The sequence below is a fragment of the Lissotriton helveticus genome, chromosome 5_1 (genome assembly GCF_964261635.1).
Source record: "Lissotriton helveticus chromosome 5_1, aLisHel1.1, whole genome shotgun sequence".
NCBI classification, from domain to species: Eukaryota; Metazoa; Chordata; class Amphibia; order Caudata; family Salamandridae; genus Lissotriton; species Lissotriton helveticus.
The window spans coordinates 957,769,385-957,795,912 of NC_136065.1; the positions used below are offsets into that span (position 1 = coordinate 957,769,385).

The following is a 26,528-nucleotide window of genomic DNA, read 5'->3' on the forward strand; positions in this document are numbered from 1 at the left end:
TTTGAGAACAAGAAACGTGCGCCAAACCTGACTGAAATTGGAGTTCGTAATCGTGAGGGTGGCAGACATCCGTTCCATCCTTAAAATGAACCAAATTCTCAACCTAGGTGTAGGTAAAGTAGAGGTTGCTCTGTGGGTGAGTATGTTCTGGAGCGCTGTTAGAAATGTGATTTCTGGTTGGCTAAGGCTTGCGCCAAAGCCTGGCATAAACCACCACTCTAGTCAGGGCAAGGGAGTTACACGCTGAAGATAACCCCTGCTCACCCCCTTGGTAGCTTGGCACGAGCAGTCAGGCTTATCCCAGAGGCAATGCGTAAAGCGTTTGCACAACACACACACACAGCAGCAACACACTAGGCACACCACAAAAGAAACTCCACACAGGTTTATTATATAAAAAATAGCCTTTTTATTTTCCCAAACACATTAGAATAGTAATCACACAATATAGACTGTGCCAACTGGCACTAGGCAATATTTACAGAGGATTGTATACACATGCCAGGGCCAATTGGGCCACTGTCAGAACCATCACAAGCACAAATAGTAAATGTTGAACACAACCCCTAAATACTGGCAAAATACTGTACTCCGCATTATATCCTGCAACATAAATCACATTATGCAATCAGCATCACCTTAGGGGTATAACACATTATGCACGAACCATATTAAGCAATAAGCATCACCAGCATAAACACAGTATGCAATAACCTCATACGCATACACATCAGAGGCATAAATTATGGTGCATAAATCACATTTATCATAGGTACCACATAAATCACATTAGGGTCTGGCGCCCTACCAACCTAACACTGACCCCCTGGCCAACTAGCCTTTTCTCTGGGGCTCAAATCCCCTATGTCCAAAATGTCAGGGCTTGGCTGCCAATGCAGCAACATCAAAGTGTGCAATTGCGCTGGGGCAGGGCAGGAGTGTATCCCACTCCTTTCTTATTGTGTAGACCAAAAATGCCCCCAAAGAAATAGTGGCGCTGACACTGTGGTGCCTCCTGGGTCCCTACTGGGACTTGGCAAAACAAATGTGCCCCACGTTGCAGCTGCCGCTAACTAGCAGTGCAGCTGTGGAAATAAATGTAGGCACTGGCACTCACTGTGCCCTCTGGACCCCCACTGGAGCTCTACAAAGCAAATGTGTCCCAACGTTGCAGCTGCCCGCTATGGCACTGGCACTTCTGATGGATACATTTACCAGTGGATTCCTCACTTTGTGAATATTCCCTGCGCCTGCAGCATTCGGAAACTTTTGTAGCTCTTCACGCCGACGAGGATGACGTCACAGAGGCATGACTTCCCTCGCGACCTCGCTGACGTCACCGGAGCCATTGGAGAGCCTCGTCGGCGTGATGACGTCAGTTCCCTTTTTTTCTGCGCTGTCGACGCTAACGTTTTTTTGGGACTCTCCGTAGTTGCATTGCTACTTTGTGTTTCTAGATTGTATCCTGTTCTCTTTTGTTTCTCTTTTCAAGATGTCGGAAAAATCAGGATTCAAGCCATGCAGCGAGTGCGGTGGACACATGTCCATAACAGATCCTCACGACGACTGCGTATGGTGTTTGTCATCGGACCATGACATTGAGGATTGCGCTTCCTGCAGGAAAATGAACCTGAAAGCTCTGAAAGAAAGGGAAGCAAAGTTGTTTATGGCAAAGATGGGTAAGGAAAAGAGAGGCCGGAGAAGAGAGAGGTCGCGATCCAGGTCGAGGTCGGGCTCGAAGTTGACGTCGGGTCATGCTTCAAAACCCAAGAAGAAGAAGAGGCACGGCTCTCGACGCCGTTCGGATAAGGATGAAACTCAGATGTCGTACTCGAAAGTCCATCGACATAGTGAGGACTATGTATCTTCTTCTCCTTCTCCAGAGAAAGCGACTTCACCTATGGCTTCGCCGGCGCGGTCGCTGGACCAATTCCTTCTCCATCTCTGGAACATTCTGCGGCTCCGGTAGAAGAGGTACCAGTACCTGAAGGACCTTCGACTCCAATGGATCCACCGTCGGCGCCAGCAGGCCAGAGTCCGGTGATGCCTATGCCTGAGCGTATTCCAGGCGAGTACCCTCCTTTTCCTGGTCCAGGGCAAGACCCATCGCATTATCTTAATGCTATTTATGGTGTCTTTGCGAGGGCAATGTACCCCTCTGGTGCACCTTCGGGTCCCATGGGTCCTATGGCGTTCAATTTGGGGGTTCCTCAAGCCTATGCTCAGGCTCCCATTATGGCTTTTCTTCCTGCGGCTCCGTCCTGGCATTTCCCGTCGTCGAGGACGTCGACCCCGATTACACCATCTCCGGCGCCGTCAGCTCAAACTCATTCGAGTTCGATTGTGCCTTTGGATCCTGGCTCGACGCTGGTTCCGAATCCATTGGAGCCGTGTACGGCTCCGTCGGCGCCGGCCCCGAAGATAAGGTCCAGACAGGAGGCACAAAGATTGTTAGAGGAACAGCAATATAGGGAGGATGAGATAGAGGAAGGTGAGCTTCCGGAGTCAGATGACTTTTTTGAAGACTTAAGAGTGGCAAGTGGTCTGGATTTGTCACCAGAATGGCAACTCTCTCCTCCTTCGGAGGTTCCCTTTAAAGATGTGGCTCCCTACCACACTGTCATTCGTAAGGCTGCTGATCTTTTGGGTCTACAACTCCCTACAGCAGAATTTAAATCTAATATTCTGACAGAAGTGCTCCATTCCCCTTCTGCAGTAATAGTACCTTTACTACCATTCAATGACGCCATCACTGAACCGGTTATGGAGGTTTGGCAGAAGCCCTTTTGCGGCTCCGGCAGTCTCAAGATCTGTTGACCAGGAGATACAGGGCGGCTCCAGGAAATCCGGAGTTTCTAACTTCACATCCCTCACCTGAGAGCATAGTTATCCAAGCTGCCTGCTCAAAGAAATCAACTGGTGCTTTTCCGCAGATTCCGGGTAACAGAGAGTCAAAGAGACTGGATCAGGCTGCAAAAAAGGTGGTTTTTTCAGCGTCTATGGTACTTAAGTCCACTAATGCTACTTCCCTTTTGGGCAGGTACATTCACGCCTTAATGGATTCTGCAAAACTGCTGGCTGCAAAGTTATCGGAGGAGGACAGAAAGAACTTTGATGAAGTCTTGTCTGACACGAAGGCAGCTGCAAGACAGGTGATCCAGAGTGGTCTTGATACAGCGGACCCTGTAGCCAGGATAATGGGGTCTTCAGTTGCATCTAGGAGGAGTGCCTGGCTTAAGTCTTCGGAATTCTCTCAGGATGTCCAGGCGACTCTTTTGGACCTCCCATTTGACGGTTCGGGACTTTTTGGAAAGAAGGCAGATACTGCTTTAGAAACATTTAATGATAGCAAAGCTACAGCCAAGTCCCTGGGTCTGCAAGCTCAGCCTAGGGGTTTCTTCTATAAAAAAGTACAGAGGATTTGGGAGGTCGTCATTTCGGACCTACAAACAGCCTCAACAGCAGCAGCAGCAGCAGAACGCCCTATATAAGTCTAATAGGGGCAGAAACAGAGGTCGCCCACAAGGTCGTCCTCCTCTACCTGCCCCCCTCTTACCACAGCAAAGCAGCCCTAGATCCACCATTCTGGATCATGTTGGTCCTGTGGGGGGTCAGCTTACTCATTTTTTTTACCAGATTGGGAATCGGTCACTACAGACGTATGGGTTCTCAATCTTGTGGAGAATGGGTATGCTCTTCCCTTTCGGGAATTCCCTCCAAATTACCCTCCTTGCCAAGGGGCTTGCTCGGAGGACCACCTTCTTCTCCTGCAGGAGGAAGTCCTAACATTACTGAAAAAAGGTGCGATAGAGGTGGTGCCGGAGCGGGAAAGAGGTCAGGGTTGCTACTCCCGGTATTTCCTGATTCCCAATAAGGATGGCAGACTGCGTCCAATCCTGGATCTCACGATCTTGAACCTTTTTCTCTAACAAGAAAAGCTCAAGATGCTCACTCTAGCGCAGGTTCTTCAAGCGCTGTAGCAAGAGGACTGGATGGTGTCGATCGACTTGCAGGACGCATATTTTCATATCCCGATCCTGAAGTCGCACAGGAAGTATCTCTGTTTCACGGTGGGGTGGCAACATTATCAGTTTGCGGTCCTCTCGTTTGGACTTACTACTGCACCTCAAGTCTTCACCAAGGTGATGGCAGTGGTGGCAGCACATCTCAGAAGATTGGGGATTCCGGTTTTCCCCTATCTGGACGACTGGCTGATCAAAGGGGAGTCACCAGAGAAGGTGCTTCATCATCTGCATGTGATGACTCAGTTGTTGCACGAGTTGGGTTTTTCGATAAAAGTGCCAAGTCCCACCTGGTGCCCTCTCAGCGTAACCTGTTCATAGGGGCGGTACTGGACACTACTGTGTGTCAAGCATTCCCTCCTCCTCAAAGGATTCTCGACATTCAGGAAATGATTCCCTTGTTCTACAATGGAGCAGTCGTTCCAGTCCTGAAGGTCCTTCGCCTGCTCGGTCTGTTTGCTTCCTGCATTCTGTTGGTCAACCATGCACGCTGGCACATGAGGGCGCTCCAGTGGTGCCTCCGCAGGCAGTGGTATCAGCACAATGGATATCTTAGGGAGTCTGTGAGGATCTCCAGAGAAGCTGCAGTGGATCTATCCTGGTGGAGCGTGGAAGGCAATCTGTCTCAGGGAAAGCCTTTCCATCTACCTCTATCGGTGGCTACAGTGATAACGGATGCATCCACTCTAGGGTGGGGTGTCCATCTGGGGGACCTGGAGATCAAGGGTCTTTGGTCTCCAGAGGAAAGGTTGCTTCATATCAACCTCCTAGAGTTGCGGGCAATACGTTTGGTGCTCAAGGCCTTCCTCCCTTCCCTTCCCTTCGCGGTCAGTCGGTTCAAGTCCTAACGGACAGCACTACCGCGATGTGGTATGTCAACAAACAGGGAGGAGTGGGGGCGCGTTGGCTCTGCAGAGAAGCTCTGCGTCTCTGGTCCTGGGTTCAGGACCATCAGATTTGTCTGATGGCAAACCATCTGGCCGGAGTTCTGAATGTACGTGCAGACAGTTTCAGTCGGCAGTTCTCTGCCAACCACGAGTGGAGGCTTCATCCAGAGGAGGTTTGTCACGTCTTTCGGATGTGGGGATACCCTCGGGTGGACCTGTTTGCCACTCACAAGAACGCTCACTGCCAGTCATTCTGCAGTCTCTAGTATCCGATGCAGGGAGCTTTGGGGGGGACGCGTTTCAGTTGAGTTGGGGCTCACAACTCCTTTACTCGTTTCCTCCCATACTCTTGATTCCTCGGGTTCTGCAGAAAATTCGCCAAGACCGGGCCCAAGTCATATTGATCGCCGCGGATAGGCCAAGAAGGGTGTTGTACACCGATCTTCTCCACCTCTCCTCGTACCCTCTGCTCCGTCTCCCTCTCAGGGCAGACGTCCTCTCGCAGTCGCAGGGGCAGGTTCTACACCCCCACCTCCAGAGCTTACACCTTCATGCCTGGAGATTGAACGGGGCAATCTGAATTCTTTCTCTCTCCCGCCTGACGTGGTGGATGTGATTCTTTCTGCCAGGCGACACTCCACCATGCCTATTTATTCCTATAGGAGGTCCAAATTTGTCTCATGGTGTGGAGGGAAGTCTATTGACCCCTTAAGGGCTCGTTTATCCAACGTCCTTCAGTTTGCTATTTCTCTAGCCCAGCAGGGGTTTGCTGTGGCTACTGTGAAAGGCTATTTATCGGCTTTGTCGGCATTCCTTTGCTTGCCAGATCAGCCATCTTTGTTTAAGTCACCTATTGTTTTGCGTTTTATTAAGGGCCTTACCAACAAATATCCGCCCACTCCTTTTATTGTGGCGCAATGGGACTTTAATCTTGTCTTAACCTATTTGATGGGTTCACCCTTCGAGCCCTTGCATAAGGGGCCCTTGAGACTGTTGTCTTTTAAGACAGTATTTTTAGTTGCTATTACCTCGGCAAGGAGGGTAAGTGAGCTTCAAGCTCTGAGTTCAAAACCCCCATTCTTGACCATTCATGCTGAAAGAATGGTACTCAGGACCAGGGCTGCTTTTCTGATTAAGGTGGTAACTCCCTTCCATCTGGGGCAGTCTATTACCCTTCCTTCCTTCTATCCTCCCACTCATCCTTCCAAGGAGGAGGAGCGGCTTCACCGCTTGGACCCGGTGAGCTTCTACCTTGATAGAACTATAGACTATCGTGTGGATGACCAGCTCTTTGTGGGCTTTGTTGGCTGCAGAAAATGCAAAGCGGTGCACAAGCGCACACTTTCCAGATGGATTGTCTTGTGCATCAAGATTTGTTACTCTTTGGCCGGTAAGGAACCTCTAGAGGGTTTAAGAGCTCATTCTACCAGGGCAAAGTCTTCTACATTTGCCTTATCTAGAGGTGTTCCTGTTGAGGACATTTGTAGAGCGGCAACTTGGGCCTCCCTCCACACTTTCGCAAAGCATTACTGCTTAGATTCCGAAGTGAGGAGGGATGGCCACTTTGCGCGCTCTGTCCTACAGGATTTCATGGTATAAAAGAGTGGACACCCTCCTCCGGGAGTGGGGACTGCTGTGGGATTCTATTCACAAGGTGAGGAATCCACTGGCAGATGTATCCATCAGAAGAACAAGTTACTTACCTTCGTAATGCTTTTTCTGGTGGATACAGTATCTGCCTGTGGATTCCTCACTGACCCACCCACCTCCCCGTTGTCCACTATACCTGCAAATTGTTTATTTTATGAATATATCTTTTACTGGAAATGTTTAATTGTTCTTGCTTTTTGCATTAATGTCACACTGTGTGTGTTGATTTGGTTACTGTGTACAGTATATACTATATCTATTTGTGTCGGTCCGTCCGTGTGCCTCGGGGGCACGGAAAAAAGAGCGGAACTGACTTTATCACGCCGATGAGGCGCTCCTATTACTCCGGTGACGTCAGCGAGGTCGTGAGCGAAGTTGTGCCTCTGTGACGTCGTCCTCGTCCTTGTCGGCGTGGAGAGCTACAAAAGTTTCCGAATGCTGCTGGTACAGGGGATATTCACAAGGTGAGGAATCCACAGGCAGATACTGTATCCACCAGAAAAAGCGTTACCGAAGGTAAGTAACTTGTTCTTCGATGCCCTCTGGACCCCTACTGGGCCCTACAAAACAAATGTGCCCCACGTTGGAGCGGCCTGCTCTCCTGCAGGACTGCTCAGGCACTGAAAATGTGCCTCAGCCATCACCAACCAGGTTCAACACCGAGCCCCAACTCACTGGGCTCTCTTGGGGACTCTGTGGCGTCTCCAGGTTGTGGTCACGGCAGCCTGCCTCCGCTTCTGTCAGGAGGGTCGTGTAACAAGAGGAGCCCGCGAGGCTCCTACTTCACTTGCCTTCACCAGGTCCCTCTCCTGGGACACAGGACTTCGGAGCGGAGCCCGCTAGGCTCCGGACGACCTTCTGCGGCGGGTGGTACTTCCTCTCCCTGCTCCTCTGGATGGCTCCTGAGCCCCACCCACAGTCAGGCGGACTTTGCCTGGCTTTCGGGTCGGGCCGGCGGCTTCTCTTCATCGGCCGCAATGCGGGGTGGGCACCCGTCTTAAATAAAGACCATTGCGGGGTGGGCACCCGCCATCAAACGAGCATAAAAGCAGGGTGGGCTCCCGCTGGAGAACACAAATATGCAGGGTGGGCACCCGCTTGTTAGAGATGCAAAAACGCGGGGTGGGCACCAGTTATAAAAATAGCATCAGATTGGATGAGCACACGCTACTAAATCAGCACAGGGGGGAGTCCCACACGCCGGGATTCCCTCGCAGCCTCGCGCTGCAGACGCCAGCTACTCTTGTCCTGGCCACAAACAGATAGGCTCGCCAGAACAAAAGAAAATCACTCACAAGGTGCTAGAGTTCAAAGTCCAGGGCAAAGTTCTAGGGGCACAAGGCTGGGCCCAGCAGGCCAGCACACAGGGCCCTCCAGCATGGAGGCAGTCCCTCATGGCGGTTCCTCCTGGAGCCTAGCAGCAGCAAGCCCCCAGCACAAGAACAAGCACACTTTCATTGAGTCACAGCCCCTATATTTATAATACATCTTGGCTTTGTCTGCCCTGGCACAGGGCTTGGGGGAACCAGCAAAAACTTCAGGGGGAATTTGGAGCACTTTGTTTACAAGGCTCCTCTCCCCCTTTGTCAGGTGGGGGCTCGTCATCAGACTCACCACAGGGGGGCGGAACCAGCATTGTGCAGGCTACGTACAGACCTATTCAGGGACCAGGAACTTCTTATTTATTTATTTATTTATTTATATACAAGGTTTTATATAGCGCTACTGGACCCAAGAGTATCAGAGCGCTTTACAGATAGGTAAACGCATCGAGACAAAATTACATAGTGAATTAAACTAACATAGGATAAGGCATTTCAGTTAGACGAGGGAAATGAGGAAAGAAAGTAACTAAGAGATAAATAAGGGAGACGAGGAAGGTTGAAAAATAGGAGAGAGACGGGAAGAAGGAGAGGGGGAGCGAAAATAGGAAAAGGAAGAAAGAGGGGTGTGTTGAGGAGAATACAGAATGACAGTGTCATTACAGTGACGTTAGGTACCACAATATTTGTTGAGAAGAAGCACCTTGAGTCTTTTTATGAAGAGAGGGTAGGAGGGGTTGCAGCGAAGATCTTTGGGGAGAGAGTTCCAAATCGTTGGGGCATTACCAGAGAATGCACGTGATTGGGTCTTTTTACATTTGAGTCTCGGGGGGATGAGGACAAGGACGTTAGTGCTTCTCAAGGACCTGGAGCAACCAGCTTTTTGTAGTTTGTCAGAGAGGTAGGAGGGGGTGTTTTGCTGAAGGGCTTTGTGAGTGATACATGCCATCTTGAAGGTGGATCTACCTTCAATTGGGAGTCAATTGAGATTTTTGAGGACAGGAGAGGTGTGATCAAATCGCTTACAGGCAGTGATAAGCCTGGCAGCCAGGTTGAGAACAGATTTAACCGGGGCAAGGTGGACTTTAGGGGTGCCAACAAGGGTGGCGTTACCATAGTCAATTCTGGAAAGTACAAGAGATTGGACAACGATTTTGAAGTCATCAGCAGGAATGAAATGTTTAATTTTTTAAGGTGGAGAAGGATGAAGAGAGCACCTTTGGCCGCATTTTTAATGTAGGGATGAGAGTAAGATTCTGATCAATGCTGATGCCTAGGGATTTGACAGAGTTAGAGGAGGAGAGGGAGCAGTTGAGTGCTTTGATCCAGAGTTGGACAGGCAAAGAACTGTTTTTGGGAGTGAAAAAGATGATTTCAGTTTTTTGGGGATACAGTTGGAGATGATTAAGATGGAACCAAGCTTGGACTTTATTCAAGGTATCATTGAGGTGAAGGATGTCATGGTGGGACTTGATCTTGTAATATAGTTGCGTGTCGTCAGCGTAGAGGTGGTAACTGATATTAGCTTGTTTGAGAATGAGGGTGAGTGGTTCCATGAATAGATTGAATAGGGTTGGGTAAAGGATAGAACCTTGTGGGACACCCAGTGAGACAGGTTGGGGTTTGGAGATGTAGTGACTGAGTTTAATTTGTTGGGATCTATTTTGAAGATATGAGGTGAACCATTGGTGGACAATGCCCTCAAACCCAAAGCGGTCTTTGAGAGTATTAAGAAGGGTGGGATGGTGGACAGTATCAAAGGCAGCAGAGAGGTCAAGGAGAATAAGGAGGGAGGATTCGCCTTTGTCAAGAGAGCGGTGAATATCATCAGTAATGCTGAGCATAGCAGTTTCAGTGCTGCATCCTTTTCTAAAACCAGATTGGAAATCGCCAAGGAGATTGGAGGAGATGATATGGTTATCTAATTGGGACAGGACACATTTTTCAAGGGCTTTGGAGAGGAAGGGAAGGTTAGAGATAGTGCGTAGATTGTTAAAGTCATTAGGGTCAGCGGTGGGGTTTTTGAGGATGGGGGAGATTTGACTTTGTTGAAGGGATGCTGGGACACAACCAGTGGCAAAGGAGGAATTGATGATATTGGTCCAAATGGGGGCAATGATGTGTTTGAGCTCTGTGCGGGAAGAAGATCTTTGGTGTGTGAGGATGGTTTGATTTTGGAGATGATGTTGAAGACAGTAGATTCAGATACTGTACAGAATTCACTCCAGGAGGCATTGTTTTTAGCATGGGTGTTCTTAGAAATAGAGTCATCGTGGGGTAGAGTAGGGAGGGGTAGAGAGGAGTCCTGACACGGAGGGGAAGGGGATAAAGGTGTAGTAAGAATGTTAGGGAGGTGGTGTTGTCTGAGGGTAGATTGGAATGGGAGAGGGGGGAAGAGAAGGATAGTTCAATCGAGTTGACTTTATTTGAAAAGTAGCTGGTGATTTCTTTGCATCTTTCAACAGTGGCTGGTATTTAGGGGGACCAGAGGAAGTTTGTTTTTTAACAATGTTAAAGAATTCTCTGGGACGGTTTCTAGCCTGGTCAAGTTGCGAACGGAGGAAGGAGGCTTTGGCTCTGGCGTTTTTAAGGATTAACAGGTTATCGGAGGAGGGATGATTCCTCTAAGAATGTTCAGACTGCCTGAGGGCCCGTCTTTCATTATTAAGGTCGGAATTAAGCCAGGTTTTGGGAGTTTTTTTTGTTGTTGTTTAAGTTTGATTGGGGCAATTTGGTCAAGTGCTTGAAGGATAGAATTACTGTAATGTTCAGTTAGGTCATTGGTGCTGTGAGAGGGAGGGGAGAAGTAAGCGGGTTTTGATTGAGGATTCCAACTCACCAGGGGGAATAAGGTGAAGATTACGAGTATGTTTCATGGGTAAAGTACCAATAGGGGTGGGGCGAGTAACGGAGCAGTTCAAAGTGAAGACTAGTCTACGGGAAGGATCGTTGAAAGAGAAGCCAGATCCTTGCTAGTCATAATAGCATCAAGGGTGGCGCCTTTGGAGTGAGTCGGGGATTGGCAGAGTTGAGTCAGGTCTTTAAAGAGGATGACAGCAGGGTCATCATTTTTATTCCAATGGATGTTATAGTCGCCAAGAAAGAGATTCTTGGAGTGAGTGAGCGAAGATTGAATGATAAGGTCAGACAGCTCCTCGATAAAGGGGATAGAATTGCTGGGGGGGTGGTAGAATGGTGGGGGAGCCAGGAATAGTAAGATCAGCGCAAAGGTATTCAAAGGTGCAAGGGTCCTGGAGATTGACTAGCGTGAGATTAAGTTCATCTTTAAAGATTAGGGCAAGGCCACCTCCTATTTGCTCGATTCTGTCTTTCCTAATGAATGAAAATCCAGGAGTAATAGGCAAGTCAAGGATAGGAGTGGAGTGGGGATTGAGCCAGGTTTCAGTTAGGAATGCAATGTCGATGTTTTCAATGAGAATGGCTTCCGCAATATCCGTCGCATGGCAAGATGCGGATCGGTAGTTAATCAACATGCAGTAGAGGGGTGAAGGATCAGGGTATTGGGTGGAGGGATCAGGGAGGATAGATGTTAGTTGTTGAGGGGGTCTAGGTGATGTTGGGTAAAGGGGAAGTCTGCTCGTTCCCAAGAGAACTGGGATAGTAGACTGCGGGTAGGGGGGACTAGAGGACAAAGAGGGAGGGGGAGAGACAGGGGAGTTCAGAGAAAAGTTAACCCAAGGATATTGGGCATGCAGCATGTTGAGGAGTGGAGATGATCGTAGTTGCCGTGTAGGTGGGGGGGCATTGGAAAGTTCAACGGGTTTGGGTGGGATCAGGGAGTTTGTATGGAGGGGTGGGCCATGTAGAGAGTAATCGATGTTAGCAGTACTAGGGGAGCTGTTGCTGGGGGAGGTGAGAGGGGTGTTGATTTGCGATGATATGTTTAGTGAAGGGACCGATGTGTGTGCGTGATCAGAAGAGTGGGCTTTAGCAAGGAGTGAGACATCAGATCTGAGTGAGGAGAGTTCTAAAACAAGGGAGGAAAGGAGAAATTCAATATTAAGGAGTGATAGTGTAAGAAGTGAGGAGTGGAGTGGATCAAGAGTTTTTGGGAGGAGAGTAGAGTAGGAGTTATCAAGGGGGGGATTGGGGAGAGAAAGGGGGGGTAACCTGGAGGAGGAGGAGAAGGGAGTTAAGATGGGTGGGAGGTTTCGTAATGGGGAGGGGGGCAGAGGAGGTAGGTGTGGTTGAAGCATTAGGTTTAGGAAGATAGTTTGTGAAATGAGGAGGAAGGACAGTATAGGGTGGAGTGGCTTGTATATTGAGGGTTAGAGGAGAGATCAAGGGAGTGTGAGAGGGAATTGTCCGCGGAGGGGATGTGAGGGTTGTTGGGGGGTAAGGGGGACGGTTAAATAAGGGGGAGAAGATAAAGTGCATCAAAGGGTGAGGTGTTACGGGAGTCAGAAGGAGAGAGGTGAATGGACGAAAGTGTATTATTGAGAGGAAGGGGTATAGGGGGTCTGTGAGAGCGGCTGGAGGAGACGAGGGAGAGTTGTAAGAAGTGGAGGATAGAGGGGGTTTGTTCAGGGGGAGATCACAAGGAGTGGAGTGTTCGGCAGAGCTTAAAGACTGCAGAGTTATAGGGGAGGCAGGGGTAGGCGTGCAGGTAACAGGAGTATCAAATAAGTTTGAAGGCTTAAGAGAAGTGAGTTGAGTAGACTCTAATTGAGGGAGGCAGTGGGCAGGGAGGTGTGAGGAGGATGGAGGGGCAGGGGAGGAAGAAGAAGAAGAAGACGGGTGAGGAGAGAGGCGGACAGAGGGTGGTGTTGAGGGATAGAGGGGTGAGGGAGCGAGGACGTAAGGGTGGGAGGCAAGGATGGAAGAGGGTGGTGTTGGGGGATAGAGGGGTGAGGGAGCGGGGACAGTGCGGGGTGGGAGTGAAGGAAGGAGGTGTGAGAATCATTGGTGGAGCTGGATGGGAGAGAGGCAGAAAATCTAGGTGATTGGAAGATAAAGGCGCGTTACAGGTTAGAATGTTAAGAGTAGGGGTGGTTTGTAGTGATTGAGAGAGAATATCATGGTTAGTGGAAGAGGTGGGGGAGACAGTGAGAGGAGATAAGGGGGAACATGGGTGAATGGAGTTGTGAGAAGTTGGCCTGATATATGATGCTCACTAGTTCTAGTGATCACCTTGTATCAGTCCAAACAACCCTTATGGTGATTGGTTGTAAGTCAACCTTATAGACCAGCTATCCTAATGGTAGCATGGACAAAGCAGTCTTAGGCTAAACTCTTTTGGCATGTGAAGCCAGCTGTTTTACCACATATAACCCCTTGAATACCAGATGAAAGGACACCACACAGGTTGGTATGAAAATAAACAATATATTTATGAATAACAAAACACCTCTGAACTCTTTATGAGATCAGAGGGCTAAGCACATGACAATCTCTTAGGAAAAATACGATAAGTTGCACAAAATTACAATGGTGCCCTAGGGGCACGGCAAACCATATACTAAGTAAATGGTATAAGGAAATTGATAGAAGGAATAGAGCTGTCCAGAGGCTGTAAGAACGCTGGGACTACACTACCCTAACTTTAGGTAAGTAATAGGAGGCCCACGGGACGCGTATGCAGAGTGTGAACTCACACGCGAGATGCGTAACAACGTCTATGGACAGTACAGTTCAAGAAAAAGGTGAGTACGGACAATCCTGACTAGTTAGGACTAAAACGACTGTGAATCTGGACACTAGAAGAGTCAATCTACCCTTGAGCACCAAAATGCTCTTGTTACCTCACCCACGGGCTGCGGGTGCATAGGTGCGAAGTCGTGTCGGGTTTCTGCGTTGAAGTCTATGGAGCCTGAAAGAAATGATGCTGCAGGCGACCAGGAGGAAGATGTCCGGTGCGATCCACGGGTGGATCGAGGAAGATGATGACCTGAAAGCAGAGGGGACAATGTTCAAAGTCACTAGCCAGTGACTGGAGTGGAACCAGGAAGGAACCAGATGTCGTTGTCGCGATCAGGTGAAGAGTGGACGCTTGTCTCTGCAGCCACGTGGACCAGGAGGTGTCTTCGACGACCAGGATGGAGGCACGAGCAGTCCCACGCAGGCTCTCGCTGTCGGCGGTGTCGGATCCGGATTTGGAATCAACAGGACTTGGCAAAGGCAACCCACGCGGTGAGTGGAAACGGCATCTGGAGTGGACCAGGAGGGTCCAGGGTGCTCCTCTTTTGGAAGGGAGCAAGGGCCAGTCTGGAGCAACCAGACCAGCAGTGTAGATTTCAAGGTTCGTCGTCTAGGAGGCCACTAGCCAGCCGGCAAGTGACCAGACAACGCGTTGAGCAGCAATCAAGCAAAAGGGCCCCACGCAGATCTCGTGGATGCTGGAGGGCTGGTCTTTGGTGCAGGAGCTGCTCGGGGCTGGGGCTTCTCGATCCCCAAAGCACTTTGTCGAGGTTACCTCAGAAGTCGTGCTGGAAGCGAAGGGCAGTTTCTTCAAGATGGCCGGTCCCACGTGTCTCGTCGCACCCACGGATCTCAGCTGGGCTGCAGATGTGAGTTGAGGTCGGAGAGGTCTGGGAATCCGGGTCTCGTCGGGCTCTGAAGTCTGGATCCTCGAGGGAAGACGACAAAGTGAAGCCGCTGGACGCTTGATGGTGCCTGCGGATGCAGGGTGGACACTCCTTGCCCACAAGGGAGATTTCTTCAGCCTTCTGTGGAGCAGAACGTCGAAGTCCAGAGTTTCTTCTTGTAAAGTTTCGAGTCAGGATTAATCTAATTTGGAATGGGACCAGCTCCTACCTTTATCCTGCTAAAAGGGGCTGTACTACGACTAGGTCCTTCCTATGGGTGGGACCAGGAAGGGGGTGGTTACACCCCCTATCCTTTGTCCGGTTTCGCGCCAGAGCTGGGGCTGGAGTGCCCCAGCAACTGGTTTGAGCCGGTGTATGCACAGGGACACCTTGTGTGCCCCAGGCATGTCTCATTCCTTTCAGCCCTGTCCTACCTAATACTCAAAATCCTGTCTGGGGTGGTGCTAGCACCTCACAAGGCAGGAAACCCTTTGTCCAGGCCTCCCTCACTGGAAGGACTCCCAGCAGCAGGAGGTCAGACTTGTGTCTGTGGTGGCAGCATCCATTTTGTGATGCTGAGGCTCGGGTTAACTTTAACCGGGGTTCACAGTTACATACATGTCGTGTCCCTCTAAAAGGGTGGAATGCTACCCCCGTCGCCAGAATTGGCGAGGGGGTAGTATTCCAATTCGTATGACACCTTACTCGACATGTTTTGATAATGTTATACCAGAGTTAGCATTCAACAGCGAGGATTATAATGCACTTAAGAGTATATGGTATAGCGTTATCATGGAACAGCTATAAGGACTTGGTTCTGCACGCTGCAGACAGGCTCAGCTCATGCTAGAGCACCATCTCACATAATTCCAAGCAGTCTGCCTTCAGGATTGATAAGGCCTGCCATAGGAGTGACTGATAGGAATATATGTGTCCATTTTGGGGTTAGATATAGGTATACTATATCTACAGCAAAGGGTGATTACACCACCTTGGGCCAGCTGTCTTACCAGCCAGTTGTGTCTGTTTAGATGGCCAGCCAGGGGTGGCATAACACATGCTTCAGCCCCTGGTAGGCCCTGGGTACACCTATGCCCTGGGTACCTAAGGTACACTGTACAGGGACTGATAAGGTGGCCCAGTACCAATTGGTAAAGGCACCTAAAGTACATGCATGTCAATTTAGAGAGAGAACAGCTAGGCTGTGGGTCTGATTAGCAGGCCCACAGCCAGGGAAAGTCGTAAACCAGTGAAGCAAAAAGCAAAAATCTGGGTGACCATAGGATTGCAGACCCATCTCTCCTACATAACCCCCCCCCCCCAACTTAGGGACATTAAACTAACCTTGACCAGGTGAGTCTTCCTCTTCTAAGTGGAAATACCTGGAGAGACCATCTGCATTGCCATGGTCAGTCCCTGGTCTGTGCTCCACTGTAAAGTCCATCCCCTGTAGGGAAATTGACCACCTAAGAAGTTTGGGGTTTTCATCCTTCATTTGATTTAGCCATAAGAGGGGCTTATGGTCGGTCTGAATCTTGAAGTGAGCTCCAAACAAGTATGGCCTCAACTTCTTCAGGGCCCAAACCACAGCAAAGGCCTCCCTCTCAATAGCTGACCAACGTTTCTCTCTAGGAGTCAGCCTTCTACTTATAAAAGCAATGGGCTGGTCATGACCATCAATATTTAGTTGAGATAGAACAGCTCCCACACCCAACTCAGATGCATCTGTTTGGACAATGAAGGTTTTGGAGTAGTCAGGACTCTTGAGAATAGGTGCAGTACACATGGCCTGCTTTAGGTCATCGAATGCCTTCTGACAGCTAACTGTCCACTGAACTTTCTTTGGCATTTTCTAGCTTGTCAAGTCATTAAGTGGTGTCACAATGGACCCATAATTTTTGACAAACTTCCTATAGTAACCAGACAGGCCCAAGAAAGCTCTGACCTGTGTCTGGGTGGTTGGAGGAGCCCAGTCTTCTATGGCCTGTAACTTGCTCTCCTAAGGGTTGAACCTGGCCTCCACCTACAAGGTGGCCCAGGTACACAACCTGACTCTGCCCTATCTGGCACTTGGTGGCCTTGATAGTGAGGCCTGCCTTTTGCAGGGCCTCCAAAACTTTCCTCAGGTGGATCAGGTGATCCTCCCAGGTGGAGCTGAAGACCGCAATATCATCTAGATATGCTGCACAAAAGTCATCCAACCCAGTGAGTACTTGGTTCACCAACCTTTGAAAAGTGGCAGGTGCATTTTTCAAACCAAAGGGCATCACCACAAACTGGTAATGACCTCCTGGGGTAGAAAATGCTGTTTTGGCCTTGGCATCCTCAGCTAACCTGATCTGCCAATAACCAGCTGTTAGGTCAAATGTACTCAAGAAAGTTGCAGAAGCCAACTTGTCTATGAGTTTATCTGCCCTAGGTATTGGATGGGCATCTGTCTTAGTGACAGCATTGAGACCCCTGTAGTCTACACAAAACCTCATCTCTCTCTTACCATCCTGGGTGTGAGGTTTAGGCACTAGCACTACAGGACTAGCCCAAGGGCTCTCTGAGGGTTCAATGACTCCCAATTCCAACATCTTTTGGACTTCTTTCTTTATGCAGTCCCTGACGTGGTCAGGTTGCCTGTAGATTTTACTCTTGACGGCTGACTGTCACCAGTGTCCAACTCATGGGTGCACCAGTTTGTCTGACTGGGTGTCAGTGAGAACATTTGTCTAAAGGATTGAAGAACTTGTTTGCAATCCTCTTGTTGATGCTCAGAGAGGCTGTCAGAAAAGACCACACCATCAACTGACCCATCATCAGGGTTCTGAGTGAGCAGGTCTGGGAGAGGGTCACTCTCTTCCTCCTGTCCCTCATCTGTTGCCATGAGCAAGCCCATGTTTTCACTGTCGACAAATGCCTTGAGCCTGTTAACATGAAGTACCCTGTGGGGGCTCCTGGGAGTTCCAAGGTCCACCAGGTAGGTGACCTCCCCCTTTTGCTCAATAATGGTATGGGGTCCAGACCATCTGTCTTGGAGAGCTGCTGGGGCCACTGGCTCCAACAGCCACACCTTCTGTCCTGCATGATAAACAGTTAGGACACCCTGTTGGTCATGCCAAGCTTTTTGAAGTTCTTGGCTGGCCTCAAGGTTTTTGGATGCCTTCTCCATGTACTATGCCATCCTGGAGCGGAGACCAAGTACATAGTCCACTATGTCAAGTTTAGGCTTTTTGAGAGGTAACTCCCATCCTTCCTTTACAAGACATAGGGGTCCTCTTACAGGATGCCCAAACAGAAGCTCAAAAGGGCTGTAGCCAACCCCCTTCTGTGGGACCTCTCTGTAAGCAAACAGGAGGCAGGGTAAAAGGATGTCCCATCTTCGCCTAAGCTTTTCAGGTAACCCTTTTATCATCCCTTTTAGGGTCTTGTTGAATCTCTCCACAAGCCCATTGCACTGTGGGTGATAGGGTGTGGTAAATTTGTAATTTACACCACACTCCTTCCACATTGCAGTCAAATATCCTGACATGAAGTTTGCACCTCTGTCAGAGACAACCTCCTTAGGAAACCCCACTCTGGAGAAAACTCCAAGTAGGGCCCTGGCCACAACAGGAGCTGTAGTGGTCCTAAGGGGAATAACTTCTGGGTACCTGGTGGCATGATCCACTACCAGCAGTATAAATCGGTGCCCAGATGCTGTTGGGGGGTCCATTGGTCGAACAATGTCTATCCCCACTCTCAGGGTACCCCCTCCACAGGTAGTGGTATAAGGGGGGGCTTTGTTGTGCCACCTGATTTGCCACTGGCTTGACAGGTGACACATGAGTGACAAAACTCTTTGGTGTCTTCAGACATATGAGGCCAGTGAAAGTGTGGGGCAAGCCTGTCCCAAGTCTTGTTCTGGCCTAAGTGACCTGCAAGGGGAATCTCATGGGCTAAGGTGAGAAGGAAACCTCTAAGAGAGAAGGGGATGACCAGCCTCCTGGTAGCACCAGGCTTGGGGTCTCTTGCCTCAGAGTATAGGAGTCCTTCATCCCAATATACCTTGTGGGCACCTGTAGCATTCCCTGCAGCCTCAGCAGCAGCCTGATGTCTGATGGGTTCAAGGGAGGAACAGTCTAACTGTGCCTGTCTCAAGTCTGCCCTGGAAGGTCCCCCTGTCCCAAGAAACTCAATCTGTTCAGGTTCAAGCTCTTCTAGGACAGTTCCTTCTGGGGTCTTAGGGTCAGCCTCCTGAGAGGGCTGATCCTCAACCTGAGGCAGGGGGGAAGGCTCTGCCTTAACCCTACTGTTCTTCCTCTTGGGTAGTGTCTGGTCCATTCTTCCAGGATCCAGCACTTGTTCAGCTGGGCATTTCTTGGCCTGTGACCTGGTCACAGCAAGGACATGTGAGGAGAGACCTAGCATTTCTACATGAGTCCTGTACTCCACATCTGACCACAGTGAGGATTCCAAATCATTGCCCAAGAGACAATCTACTGGGAGGTCTGAACTAACTACAACCCTTTTGAGTCCAGTTACCCCTCCCCAGGAGAAGTTAACAACTGCCATACTGTGATTGGTAGTGACGTTGCTAGCATTGGTCACTAGGTAGTCTGAACCTAGCATGATCTGGTCAGGGTCCACAAATGTTGGAGTCACCATAGTGACACTGGCACATGTGTCCCTGTAGGCCTGATCCATTTTTCCATTGATTAAAGGCGTTTCCCTGTATTTGCCCAGAGTACTAGGACTTACAGTAGGGGCCATATCCATGTCCCCAGTACAAACAAGAACAGCCTGAGTAGGTGTTCTGACTAAGTCAGAACCCACCTGAGTTCCCAGGGTTAACCCTACTATAGCCTTGGGGGGTGCACTACCACTACTAACTGTACTAGGGGGTGCAGGTGTCTTAGGGACAGTAGTGTTAGGAGTTTGGCCTTTCTTGGTGCACTCACTAAACCAGTGAGTTTTACTTTTACAGTATTGGCATCATGGTTTCTTAGGACCATCATTCTTCTTCTTTTTGGAATTCTGGGACCCACCCTCCTTAGATTGTTGGGGCCCTGTTGAAGACTTCTGGTCATTTTGCTTATTCTCATTATTACCCTTCTGGTCTGCTTTCTTTTGGCCACCACCCTGGTTCTGCTGCTTGACCCTGGTTCTGACCCATCTGTCTGCCTTCTTTTCCAATTCTTGGGGAGAGGTCAGATCTGAGTCAATCAGGTGCTGATGCAACAAATGGTTCTGACAATTATTTAAGATTTGCTCTCTCATAATTAGATTATACAATCCTGTATAATCAGTAACTTTACTACCCAGTAACCAGCCTTCCAAAGCCTTAGTGGCACAATCAACAAAGTCAGTCCAATCTTGAGCCTGAGTTTTCTGGGTGTCTCTGAACATCAACCTGTACTGTTCAGTTGTTAAGCCAAACCCATCAATCTGTGCAGTTTTCAAGACTTGGTAATCATTAGCATCCTCATCTCTAACAGTGAGGAGCTTATCTCTGCCTTTACCTTCAAAGGAGAGCCACAATATTGCTGCCCACTGACTCTGGGGTACCTGCTGTACTTTGCAAGCTCTCTCCAGAGCAGTTATCCACTTGTGGATATCATCTCCTGTTTTATAGGAGGGCACTATTTTACTCAGGTGTCTATTATCAAAACTCCTGTCTTTATCCTTAGGGATATTGCTGCCACCAGTGGGTGCTACCCCACGCAACTGTTGCTCTCTAGCAAAGGCAAGTTTCTCCTTGGCAAGGGCAAGTTCTTCCCTTTGAATCCTCAGATTAACTTCCTTCATCTTTGCCTCATGCTCTCTCCTCTGAGGGGAAGTCATCCTCCTCTGAGCAGATGCATGAGAAGCATGGGAGTGCACAGATCTCTTGGAGTCCCTAGAAGGAGATCTATCTCTCCTGACCCCAAAGTTAGGCCTACTAGTGGATGGCACTGGGGCTCTCCCAGTTCCCTCCCCATGTAGGTCTAAGGTGGCCCTGGTAAGTCTACTGACTAAAGGTTGGACATTTTCTGCCTCATCCTCAGACAAGTCCCCTTCTTCCCTACCATCTACATTCTCTGTTTCAGGAAGGTTAGAGTCTGGGTCACCTTGTTCACCTTCTAATGGGGGCATGCTCCAATCTGGATTAGAGGGGCCTGCATTAGCAGCCCTTCTAGCATCATATGTCTCTAAGAGACCTAACAGAAAGGGAGGGGTAGGGTTAGAACCCTGTTTCAGTTTCCTGGAGGTACACAATTGTCTCATCTCCTGGAAGCTGAGGGCTGCATATCTGGAAAGGACCTGTGGAGGGTCACTAACCACAAGGGGAGTCACTGAGGTCTCTCCTGTGGTAGACATGCTTTCTAGTGAGGTGTAAGTGATGCACTTACCTACACTATGGGTTTTCCTACTGATCCCTTGCTAAGAGTTGTAGTCAGGGTGTGCTAGGCCCTTTCTACTACAACAGCTGGTTCAGTAGAACTCAGAGTATTTCTAAGCTTGTTATATGTACCTATGGTACCTTATGTGATCTTTCAAATTATATCTCAAGATTATATTTGGTAAAAACAACAGAAAGCTCAAATCCCAACCGCTGCACACCAATGTGAGAAGTTGGCCTGATATATGATGCTCACTAGTTCTAGTGATCACCTTGTATCAGTCCAAACAACCCTTATGGTGATTGGTTGTAAGTCAACCTTATAGACCAGCTATCCTAATGGTAGCATGGACAAAGCAGTCTTAGGCTAAACTCTTTTGGCATGTGAAGCCAGCTGTTTTACCACATATAACCCCTTGAATACCAGATGAAAGGACACCACACAGGTTGTTATGAAAATAAACAATATATTTATGAATAACAAAACACCTCTGAACTCTTTATGAGATCAGAGGGCTAAGCACATGACAATCTCTTAGGAAAAATACGATAAGTTGCACAAAATTACAATGGTGCCCTAGGGGCACGGCAAACCATATACTAAGTAAATGGTATAAGGAAATCGATAGAAGGAATGGAGCTGTCCAGAGGCTGTAAGAACGCTGGGACTACACTACCCTAACTTTAGGTAAGTAATAGGAGGCCCTCGGGACGCGTGTGCAGAGTGTGAACTCACACGCGAGATGCGTAACAACGTCTATGGACAGTACAGTTCAAGAAAAAGGTGAGTACGGACAATCCTGACTAGTTAGGACTAAAACGACTGTGAATCTGGACACTAGGAGAGTCAATCTACCCTTGAGCGCCGAAATGCTCTTGTTACCTCACCCACGGGCTGCGGGTGCATAGGTGCGAAGTCGTGTCGGGTTTCTGCGTTGACGTCAAGATTCAAAAAAGTTTTATTTTGATATACACTGTAATATCATAAAAGCATACATTTGTTAAAAAACAGAGAGAGAAAAAATACATATATGACTAACAACAGATATAAGTCACAAAGAACCAATACATTTCCATTATAGTAGGACCAAACATTTTTTTTTTTTTTTAAAAGACAGAGGTAATATCAAAAAAGTGACTAGTGCATTTTTATAAAAACAAAATTAAATTTTACATTTTTTCAATCTTATACTTTTTAAAAATTTCTAAAATTCATAAAAACATTTAATACATTACATCGAGTTCCTAAACTTTACCAAAAGTTTCAAAAATGTGGCCGAAGTGTGGGCCACTTCTAAGGTTTCCAGCCGTTGTAGTCTGAGGAAGGCATTTCTACAAGACCGGAGGCCCCACTCCTTAAGAATTGGTTTAAGTAGGATCTTTCTTGGAACCTGATAAAACTTACAGAATAAAATACAATGCAGATTAGATTGAGGGGCGAGATCATCACAGGGACAAGGCGACATTTCTCTCGACCAGTCATTGCAGACTGGGAAGGAAATTAAACGATAAAAAGAACCCAATCTAAACCTTGCAAGGAGCATTCTGGCATAACAGTTAGTATCACTAGCAAGGTACAATTGCAGACCCTGAACCGTTGTAATTTGTTGATAGGCTACCACTGATTTTTTCAGTTTTTCAGTGGACCATCTTTTATTCGCTAGATGGTCCATAGCCAATTTACGTAATACTTTCCGTGGCATTATTTCCATACTAGATGGATTTTTAAAAAACTCAGGGTGGCCAATCTCGGTCAATATTTTTTCCACAAAACACAGCCATTTAATTTGCTTTATGCCATCAAGTTGTAGGCAATCAGATATTATATTACGATTAAAGACTGTCTCTGGGGTTAGCCACAACTTATGCCATAACAGAATGGGCTCAGTCATTATTATATCGGATATATAGGGGAGACCCAGTTCTATGTGTACAAAATAACTAGGTGTTGATTTGGGGACCCCCAAGAGGTATCTGAGGAAGCAATTTTCAGTTTGTTGGATTGTAATTAAAGTATCAATCCCCCAGATGCCAGAGCCATAGGTGGCCGTGGCTACACATTTCGCCTTATATATTACAATCAACTCCTTAACGGGTCTACCCCCAATTTTAGTCGCAAAGTTCTGCAAGGCTCCAATCGCTCTAGAGAACGCTAGTCTTCTGGCTTTAATTGCTGTATGCCAGGAACACTTCCTGTAAAAGGAGATCCCAAGATAGGGAAAATGTTCTATGATCTCTATCTGTCTACCCTCTATAAAAATAGGACAAGGTATTTTCTTTGTTCCTTGTCGACAAGACATGGAAAAGGTTTTTGATATATTGACCTTAAGTCCCTTATCCCTCATAAAAATTGTAAACTTTGAGACAGCTCTTTGTAGGCCCAGCCTGGTTTGGGACATATTAGCGGCGTCGTCCGCATATAATAGGATGGGGACAGGGTGGCCCTGAGCTATGGGGTAATCATATTGAAAACTCTTAAGGTGGTAGCCAATCGCATTTATATAGAGGGAGAAGAGTAGGGGGGCTAAAATGCACCCCTGTCTCACCCCCCTCTTGATGGAGAATATTGACAAGCACTCTCCTCGTTTACCAAAGCGCACCCTTGCCCATGCATCCCTATATATTTCCTTGATGAAATTTAGGATTGAAGAATCCATACCCAGGACCTCTAACGTGGACCATAACTGATTGTGATCAACACAGTCAAAAGCTGAACTCAAATCAATAAAAGTAATAAAAAGGTTCCCTTTCTTGGCTTCGGTGTATTTAGAAATTAAAAAATATAAATTTAGACTCTGCTCAACCGTTCCTATGCCTTGTTGAAATCCATACTGGAAGATCGATAGGATGTTAGCATCCTCGATCCAATGTTGCACACGCTTTAAGATGATACGGCCAGCTATCGTCATTAAGGCATCAAGGAGGGAAATTGGGCGATAGCAAGATGGATCATGTCTGTCCCCCTTTTTAAATATAGGGACTACTATCGCTTCTGCCCACATTGGTATAAGTCCATGGGTATTAGCACAATTCATCACAATTGTTAATAGGGGGGCCCAGAGATCGATTTCAGCTTTAAAAACATCAATTGGTATTGCCTCCGGGCCTGGTGCCTTACCAGATGGACTTTCCCTTATGGCCAGGCTGACCTCCTCGCAAGTAAAAACAATGTCGAGTGGGAGGTTTCCCAGACAGGATCCAATGTTATTACAAGATGTATTAAGACCCGGGGGAGATAAGTAAGAGGGGACTGAGTTACCATACATGTTTTGAAAATGGGCCACCCAAGTGTCCCCATTTATTGCTATATCTAACATCTCGGGTTGTTTTCCCCGGGCAAAAGGGGCATTTACAGCCTTCCAAAAGGCAGTTGGATCTCTGTTTTCAGAAGAAGAAATTAAAGCTTGCCAAGCCTCATGTTTCAAGGTTTTCTCCCTACTCTTGATGGCACCACGATACTGGTGTCTGGCCTGACGAATCTCACCTGGGGATCTAGGCGTGGCATGTAACGCCTTTTTTAGAGTCTTTAATGCAGATGTACAATTCTTATCAAACCACCCTCTGGGTTTATTAGGTCCTGGTTTAAACTGGCGGGAGAGTAGAAGTTTAAACGACTCTTGTATCTTTAAAAAAGAAGCCAAGATTTTTAAAGGATCTACTGAGGGAGATAGACAGATGTCAATCTCTACCTTTCTTGCAGAGAACAAAGTGTCGAGGAGCACCGCAGGATCCAACTTTTCCCATTTGAGGGTGTAACCGTTGGTACACCCAACGGAAATACGTTTTTGATAGATAATTGAGTTTTCCCTAGGTTTCCGCTTCTGTGCAGGCTTATTTATATTAAATGCTATTGCATAATGTTCGCCATAAATGTCATCCAGCGTTTTCCATGATGAGAGTAAATAGGCATGTGATTTAGAAAAAAGCGTGAAATCTATCACAGTATTACAACCTCTCCCATGAAAAGTTGGGTAAAAAGGCATGGGTGGTGAGCATAAGTCATTTACATAAGACAAGTTAAAATAAAAGAAAAAATTATTTAAGATATCCCCTGTTTTGGAATGGGTAAAGTGGTTTTGGGTGTCGTCCATGGGGAAACCAAGACCACAGATTCCCTTCGGGCCATACTGGCAAATATTACAATTAAAATCGCCCAGCCAGGCGAGCACACACTCCCTGCCTAAAGATTCATTTAGTGTGACAATTGTGTGACTTAATTCATTTAAAGTTCGATTTAAATTTTCTAACGCCACATTGTTGTAGAAATTTACTAAAATAAGATTAAGTGAGCTGCCCCATCCAATCACAACAACCTGGTAAAATTCCATAGCAATGTGTTTCAACACAGTAAGTCCACTAGAGATACTAACATAAACGCATAAACCACCCCTGTTTCTTCCCTGATTACTTACTAGAGCTGGTGCATGGAGGGTCTGATACCCAAGGAGATGGACAGGATTTAAAGCCCATGTTTCCTGGAAGCATAAGATGGTATAATTGTTCACCAGATCCAACCATGATTGGGAACCAATTCTTGTAGCAAGGCCTGCCACGTTCCAATTAAGAATCAAGTTGGGAGAGGAAACAGGTATAGGTGTGGGATACATAGACACAACCCCTTTTCCCCCCCATATATAGTAGAACATGATTTAGAAGATAATACAGTATCATTAACCCCAACATTTCCCCCCCGAGTTGACTTCCAGTTGATTAACAGACGGGGTAGGAGGTTTCCCGGAACCAATCTTACCAGGAGTAGTCGAGCTAACAGAACTATTATAAGAAAGGTTACACCCTGCAGAACAGTCATTTTTCTCTTCATACTGAGATGGATAGACACGGTATTTCGCATTTTAGTAGAAATCGAGGGCTCAGTGCCAAACCCTAGTCTCACATTCAGATCTAATTTTGAAGAACAATGATCCCCCTTCATATCTTGTACGGGGTCAGACGATCTGCTCATAGGTATAGGAGTAACAATAAATAGTTCATTTGATGTTTTACCATTGCTCGAGTACTCATAAGTACTCCCTCCTTGGGGATCAGGTGAAATGAGTCATTCATTTTCATCTAAACCAGAGAGGGGGTCAAATAGATTGTGTAATGGGATATTCCAATACTCATTTGGATTTATGGGATGATAACTATTGCCAGCAGAAAGGAAGAACCTATTTGGGCGTTGGGGTGGGAAAAAAGAGGTAAAACTGTTTATATACTGTCATGGAGCAGTAGGATGTGTGTTACGATGGGAACATTGCAGAGGATCAGAGCAACCCAGTGTTGGTGGGTAATTGGGAGGCGACATCAGAGCTTCAGGATAAAAATAGCTCAGGTTACGAGATGATACACGACCCTCACTTCTCCCTGGAAACCAGTCACTGATGTATGTTATTACTCTGTGATCCCTGAAATTAACTATAACCACATCCCCCTCAATATCTTTAGGTCGAAGACCCACCCAGTTACACCGTCTTACAGATATTATGTCTCCATTTAGATGTGGAGGAAGAGGTCTATTATTTCGTAGCCAGTAAATAACTTTATTTTTAAGGCTAGTATAGGATTCTATGATTCCTACTGGCACAGCCGGAACTCCAGTCAAAATAATGACGTAGTTAGATGATTCTGGAGGTAAATCTACGTTGTTTCTACTATTTGATTTTTCTATGTTCATTTTAGGTGCCTTGCTTAAAGGAAAATTTCTAGCAACAGGGACTTTAAGGAGATCTGATTTAGCCTTCTCTTTATGTAAGTCT

The 26,528-nt window shown here is 47.5% G+C and overlaps 1 protein-coding gene across 1 annotated transcript in view; it reads left to right on the forward strand.

Moving 5' to 3' along the window:
* The window catches only part of CFAP46 (cilia and flagella associated protein 46), a 1,487,057-nt gene that overhangs the window by 142,495 nt on the left and 1,318,034 nt on the right, over positions 1–26,528 (forward strand). The gene's annotated exons all lie outside the window — the stretch shown is intronic.